We start from the raw sequence: 7147 nt of genomic DNA, 5'->3' as shown, positions 1-7147 counted from the left end.
TGATTATTGTCCTTTGTGATACTTTTCCAGATATTCATAAATACTGTAAATCTTGAAATTAACGCGAACGTGAATTAAATGCGAAAATTGCGAGTTGTCTTTGCTCGCCTTTTTAAACATCGCACATATATCAACAATAAGACATTTTGGATAGCAAAAATACTAACTTAGACATACGCTGATGTATTCCACACCACTGACTTACTTACTTACTTTGGAGATTTAACGTGCGCTTTCCGACTGATGCGTATTTCGCGCACGGGCCCTGCCAGGCCATTTAATGTTTCCGAAAGGGGCGAAAGTGGTGTGTGCAACCCAAGAGGGGGCTTTAGGGGTTGCTTATATAGAATTTGGGAATTTTGAGATTTAGAATAGGTGCCGAGTAGAAGAGTAGAACTAAGGGAGCCGGGTATGGTGGATGTTTGTTTGTTTATGTGATTTTGATTTGGTAGATTATAGTGTTTTTAGATGCGTTTTATTAGTTCCGTTTTGATTAAGAATACGCCTAAGGCCTAAGTTTTCTAGTTTATTTTGTGGGTTTAGTATTGCTTCTAGAGTGAGAGCCTTGTTTAGATTGAGGGTGGTTTTTAATGCGGTTCGATGTGTTAGGTAATGTGTACAGTGGATGAGTGCGTGTTCTGGGGTTTCTAGTTGTTTGCAGTGTGGGCAGTTACCAGTAGTGTGTTTTTTTATTTTTTTTAGGTGGTTATTTAGGTTGGTGTGTCCTGTTTTTCGAGTTTAGTGATTACTCTGTCGATTTCTTTTTATGGATGGAGAATTTTTGGTTTGGTTAGTGGTTTGCTGAGTACATTTTTGATTTGGCTATTTGAGTTTAGATATAGGTTATGTCATTTTTTGGTGATTTTTTGCTTGTTTACGCTTTTAATTTCTGATTTTGAGATGGGTAAGTTTAAGCTTATTTCTGGGATTTTGAGGGATAGTTTGGCTGCCTTATCGGCGTTTTCATTACCGTATATTCCTACGTGGGCGGGTATCCACAAGAAGGTTATTTGTTTGCCTGCCTTAGTTAGGTCGCTGGAGCTTTTAAGTATTTGATTTATTAAATTAGGTCGGTTTTTGGTATTTTTGTTTTGGAGGGCTTGCAGTCCACTTAGGGAGTCGGTAAGTATTAGGATGTTTTTGTGGTTTTTGGATTCGTGATTATGGAGGGCTGAGGCCATGCCCATTAGTTCTGCCATGAATATTGATTGGTTGTTTGGGAGTCGGAAGGATTGTTTGGTTTTAGTTGGTTATGTGGTATGGACTCCGAAACCTGTGTGTTTGGAGGTCGGATCTGAAGATCTGTCCGTGTAAATGTGACACCAGTTTGGCCAATTTTCGTGTATGTATGCATGGGTTGCAACCACTTGTATATAAAGTATATAAACAATGTTATTTCAAACACTAATTACATCCTGTGAATTGTCACTGCTGGGGTCAAGACAAGAGTTCTACTCACTTATGTCATCACTGATCACACCTGCAAAGTCCAGACAGATGCCACCCTTTGTTCTTTGCAACTGCGTCAAAGGCCGACACGAGCCAGCGTGCATGTATTGTTTTTGCAGAAGTACTTTACTCAGTGCTAATAAGCGGTGCTATTTGGTGTGTGATTGGATTAATGTAAGGATTAATGTGAGGATTCTAAACCTGACAAAGGACATTTTCTTCAGATAGAAATCCACTGATGCTTGAGAGGAGGAGGTGTTGCATTCATATTGAGTCACATTTTTGGCTAGGGTCCAGTGGTCGCATTCTTTTGGAGACGCATTAATTTCATGATTTACAGTATATGATTTATTTAGTCCCAGATTTGGAAAATATGATATTCGGTTTTTTTTGTCAATGTGAGATTATTTACTGAACAAAAAAAGGTACAGATCACGAATATTTTTAGTGATTTCTTTTTTGCAGAGAGACTGAGCACACAATTAAATATAAGTATCCCCAAATTATTTGTGATCCCTATGCTTGCTCAATATATTATGTCTTGTCTGTTGGTCCTTCTATCTATTAGCACTTAAACTTAATATCTCTTTTCTACAACTCTTCTCTATCATTTCTTTCTCTCTATTTCTTTTTAAATCATCGGGTATTAAAACACTTTTTGTAATACAATAATTGCATCATTCTCCATATTGTCCTGTTATCAATAAGTCACCTCTATCTTTAACTAGTTGTAACTTTATTAACTTGAGACTACAAAGGGGGATGGGGGAATTTCAGGATTAGATCTTGTCGTCCATGCCTTGCAGGTGGGTAGTTTTCAGATAAAAAATCCATTTTAAGTGCAGTGGATCGGGGCCTAGCTGTGATCTGGTTTGAGTCAGGGTCTGTTTTAAGGTGTATGATTTGATAGTGTAGGTTGGTTGGTTTGTTGTTTAACGCCACACTCGGCAATATTCCAGCTAGATGACGGAGGTCTGTAAATAATCGAGTCTGGACCAGACAATCCAGTGATTAATATCATGAGCATCCATCCACGCAATTGGGATCGATGACATGCATCAACCAATTCAGCGAGCCTGACCACCCGATCCTGTAAGTCGCCTTTTAAGACAAGCATAGTCACCTTTTACGGCAAGCATGGGTTGCTGAAGACCTATTCTAACCCGGATCTTCACGGGTAGATAGTGTAGGTCTCTGGTCGAGTGTTCTACAGATTTAAAGTGTTTGGCGACTGGTTTGTCCCTTTGATAGTTGATGTCGGCAAAGTGTTCTTTACGTCTAATGCAGAAGTGTCGTTTTGTTTCACCTACATATTGGAACACAAAGTGAATATGAGGATCTCCCCTGCCCACTTACATTGTGCTGAGAGCCCCTTAGTTAGTCACTTGAGATTATTCTTGGGTCCAAACCCTATACTTATATATCAACATGTAGAAGACAAAATAAAATCTTAACTCTAAGGTGGGAATTTTATTGACTTTTGCTGCAGGGGCTGAATATTGCCATCAGAAATGGCAACTGATGCTTCTCATTTTTAAAAAAAAATACAGCCTGCGTGACAATACCTTCTCCACAAATACATTGGACATACATTGTATTGTGTTCAAACTTTCGACGGGTCATGTGTGGCCCAGTTGTCTAAGGCGCAACGATTGGCTGTGCAGAGTTGTGTCCCTTGGGCACGCCAGGAACCTATGATTGTGGGTGGGAATCCCGATTGTTTCTAGGTTTGACAGCACCATACCTGTGCTCGTGGATTTCGCCGAAGTGGTAAACGTCTGAGACCTGCATCACTTCGGGCTTTCCTCCCACATTAAGCTGTCACGCTGTGATATAACTGGAATGCTGTTAAAAGCAGCGTTAAACCCCACTCACTCACTCACTCAGACTTTCGATTCTGTTGATGAGATTTTTTTTTTTACAGTGGAGTTAGGTTTTCATTTTGACAAATTCAATGTGTTTGTTCAGTTGGGTGTTTGTAATATATTGATTGTGACTATTGTTTGCTGCATGGTTACTGTGGGCAACTCTGATATATGTTCAGGCAATTAGTCTCTCATATAAGATAGCTTCCCGATTGCAAGGAACAATGAAGAGCGAAGTGTGGTTTATTTCACAATAAACATTGTTCTATGATGTCAGGTGTCCCTCGCCGTGATATTGCTGGAATATTGCTAAAAGCGGCCTCGCCCACTCTATCATGATGTCATTTCTGGAGATTCGAAAATCCGCTCGCAACTAATGACATCATGATTTGGACAACGTTTTCCTGGAGAGGGCATCTTGTGAGTTGTATCCCATAGATGCAGCTGGGCACCACAGATAAAGGCGATGAAATACCCACCTGTGCATAAAATGGACTTGTCCGACATTGTTGTGGTTAGATTCGATTGAGGAAGACATCATTGTAAAAATACGGTTAAATATGTTGAAAGCTTGTACATTTTATCATCATCCTTAAAGATGCTGTACAAAATGTTAGTATCTCATATAAGAAATAAACGACTCCTGGTAGCTGTTTGTCGTACAATTAAACACTGCAGGGAGAATAAACCATATGAGAGCACCAACTTGAAAATTAAGAATAGCATAAGTAACTTAACTAGTATCACTTGACCTCCTTGACAACATATATATAAGATTTAAGGTCACTGTAATTAATCATTGTCGAAATAAATACAGGAATATTTGTGTCTTTAAAAGTCCAGTTAACACCTGGACTGGTCAGTTAACTTTCTTGACGCGGGAAGATGGAAGATGGTGTCTTACGTAATTTATGATAGGTTCATGTGAAGAAAACACAAATACAATCTCATTAAAATCAGACCTCAGTTAAACAAGTGACGTCACCGAGATGTATTGGTCCCCTGCCTCCACCCCTCATCCAATGAGCGCCATACCTGTATATTGTGGACACAAATGTTATTATTCAATCTCATTAAAATCAGACCTCAGTTCTCGCTACCGCTAAACAAAGATCTGAGGACATCCCATTACTGGTCACGTCTGAACGACCTTTAATCCGACCAATCAGAGTATCGCTTACCAGATTATGAAAGTGACAAACGGAATGTGATTTCTGATCAAGCAACCTCGAAAACTATAACTCCGAACGATAGTTACGGGTTTATCGACTGAATCCATACAATCTAGACCATCTATTAGCCATTCCAGAATGTTCTTTTGTTCAGGTTTCACATTTGTAATCGAGAATTTGTCAAAAGGTGTTTCGAAGCGTAGTCGCCAATTTGAAATTCGTGCTGAATGTACGAGAAAGCTGCCTTCTGATTGGTCCATTGGTCGGTCAAAATTCGCGCAAGGTCAGTCTGACGCGACCCGTAATGGGATGTCCTCAGATCTTTGTTTAACGGTAGCGAGAACTAAGATCTGATTTTAATGAGATTGACACAAATACAACGCTGGAATCACTTTTGATCTGTATGTGCATCCACTTCACACAAATACATTTGGTATTAATTAATATGCATTAATAACTAGTGGTGTAACTGATGAGGTCGTTGCAGCCATTATGGAACTATTATTGTGTAATCTTCTGATGTTTGTTTCATTTTCGATGTTTATGAATGGCAGTTATATTCAGGTTCAAAGTTTTATCATTAAACCATACACAGTGAAGAGGATAATCTTTTCTGCTTATTTTCAAATAGGTGTTTTTTGGTGATGCATGCTGCACATTAAAAAACATAAAACAAATATGGCCGAAAGGTGTAATGCAAGTTTATCATGCACCATTCCAATAGCCTGAATTCTTTTGACAGGGACACACATTCCGTACAATATTCTGTACATTCATTGTATAACATTGCTGCATGATGATGTGTGACTCTAGTCACAGCTGGGAGTTTAGGGCACCCTGTCATCTGAGGCATCAAATTCACTGTGCAGAGTTGTGTCCCCTAGGATGCAAGAAAGCGGTCAGTTTGGGTTTGAATCCCAGATTTAACCTGTTTATTTTCCTTGGTCCATCAGGACGGTGACCATTACTGCACCACTGCCGTCTTTCTCTCAGTTCATACTGATTGTGAGGGGACCACAGCTGGCACACTCGTCGTAGATGTTGCAGTTCGCTGTGCAGATTTGCGTCCCTTGGGCACGCCAGAAACCTATGATTGTGGGTTCGAATCCCGGTTCGCCCCGATTATGTTTCTAGGTTTGTCAACACATACCGATACTGTGTTCGTGGGTTTCACCGAAGTGGTAAACGTCCAAGACCTGCATCACTTCCGGCTTTCCTCCCATATTAAGCTGACACGCCGTGATATAACTGGGATACTGTTAAAAGCTGCGTTAAACATAACTCACTCACTCATGTTGAGTGTGGTGATATTATTGAAATACTGGGCCAAGAAGCAAATATCACAACTCCCCCTCTCACTCTCTCGACTGCCTCAGTGGTCTTGTGGTAGAGCTTCCTCCCCGAGAGCAGAAGGTCAGGGGTACGATGCCCGGCAGCGTTACACAAAGAGATGTTAAAAGATGGTACTTGTTGTTAACTGCCTCGCGGTTCGATCTCCGGCAGCATCATACCAAAATACGTTAAAAGATGGTCCTTGTTATCCTGCCGCGCGGTTTCGATCCCAGCAGCGTCATACCAAAAGACGTTAAAAGATGGTACTTGTTGTTACCATGCCGCACGGTTCGATCCCCGGACGCATCAAACCAAGAAGGGGCGGTCGGGTAGCCTTGTGGTTAAAGCGTTCGCTCATCACCCGGGTTCGATTCCCGACATGGGTACAATGTGTGAAGCCCATTTCTGGTGTCCCCCACCGTAATATTGCTGGAATATTGCTAAAAGCGGCGTAAAAACCAAACTCACTCAAACCACAAGACGTTAAAAAGATCGTACTTGTTGTTACCCTGCCTGGCGCTTGGCATTGAGGGGATAAAAACAACCCCCTCAGTATTCGGATTTGACAGACCCTCATATGAAGTGCAATAGTTTGAAATGAACGCTTTTATATCTTGAAATTGTACACCTCGTATTGTATGAAAGATACCTTCAATAAACCTGGAAGATATATTGTTATTGTTGATTGATTGTGCACTCCCTGGGCTGACAAGTTAGCCTGTGAAGGATCTATATGAGCTGTCTGTCATCACCAATCAACAGTTATTTTCTGACAGTCTAAATATTCTTGGTTAGAACTGATTCCATGGATGAGGTGGTCAGAGTCACTGGATTAAATTGACTTCGGTCTGTAAATAATCGAGTCTGGACCAGACAATCCAGTGATTGACATCATGAGCATCGATCCACGCAGTTGAGATGCATCAACCAAGTCAGCAAGTCTGACCACTCGATCCCGTTAGTCGCCTCTTACGACAATATAGCTGGAATAGTGCAGAGTGCGACGTTAAACAAGCAAACAAAGAAAAACAAGTCCTGTGCAGTAAGGCCACAACAAATAGCAGATCGTAACTGGTGTTGGGAGTGGCAGTAAAGTAATGGGTGAGTTATAATTTAACGTCGCATCGGCTTTATTTCAGCCATATAGTGACCAGTATAATAATGGACGTTGGGACTGATGGTAATGTTACAAAGTTATATGACCTTTCATGGTCAGTACATGATGACCATTTCCCGACCATGCGTCAAACTATCTACCCCCCCCCCCCCCCCCCCCCCCCCCCCCCCCCCTCCCTGTATGGACACGCCCATTACTAGATGGAAGTATTC

This window comes from Haliotis cracherodii, unplaced genomic scaffold (assembly GCF_022045235.1).
Source record: "Haliotis cracherodii isolate W230 unplaced genomic scaffold, xgHalCrac1.p SCAF_49, whole genome shotgun sequence".
Lineage (NCBI taxonomy): Eukaryota > Metazoa > Mollusca > Gastropoda > Lepetellida > Haliotidae > Haliotis > Haliotis cracherodii.
Note: the sequence above shows the minus strand (reverse complement) of the source record.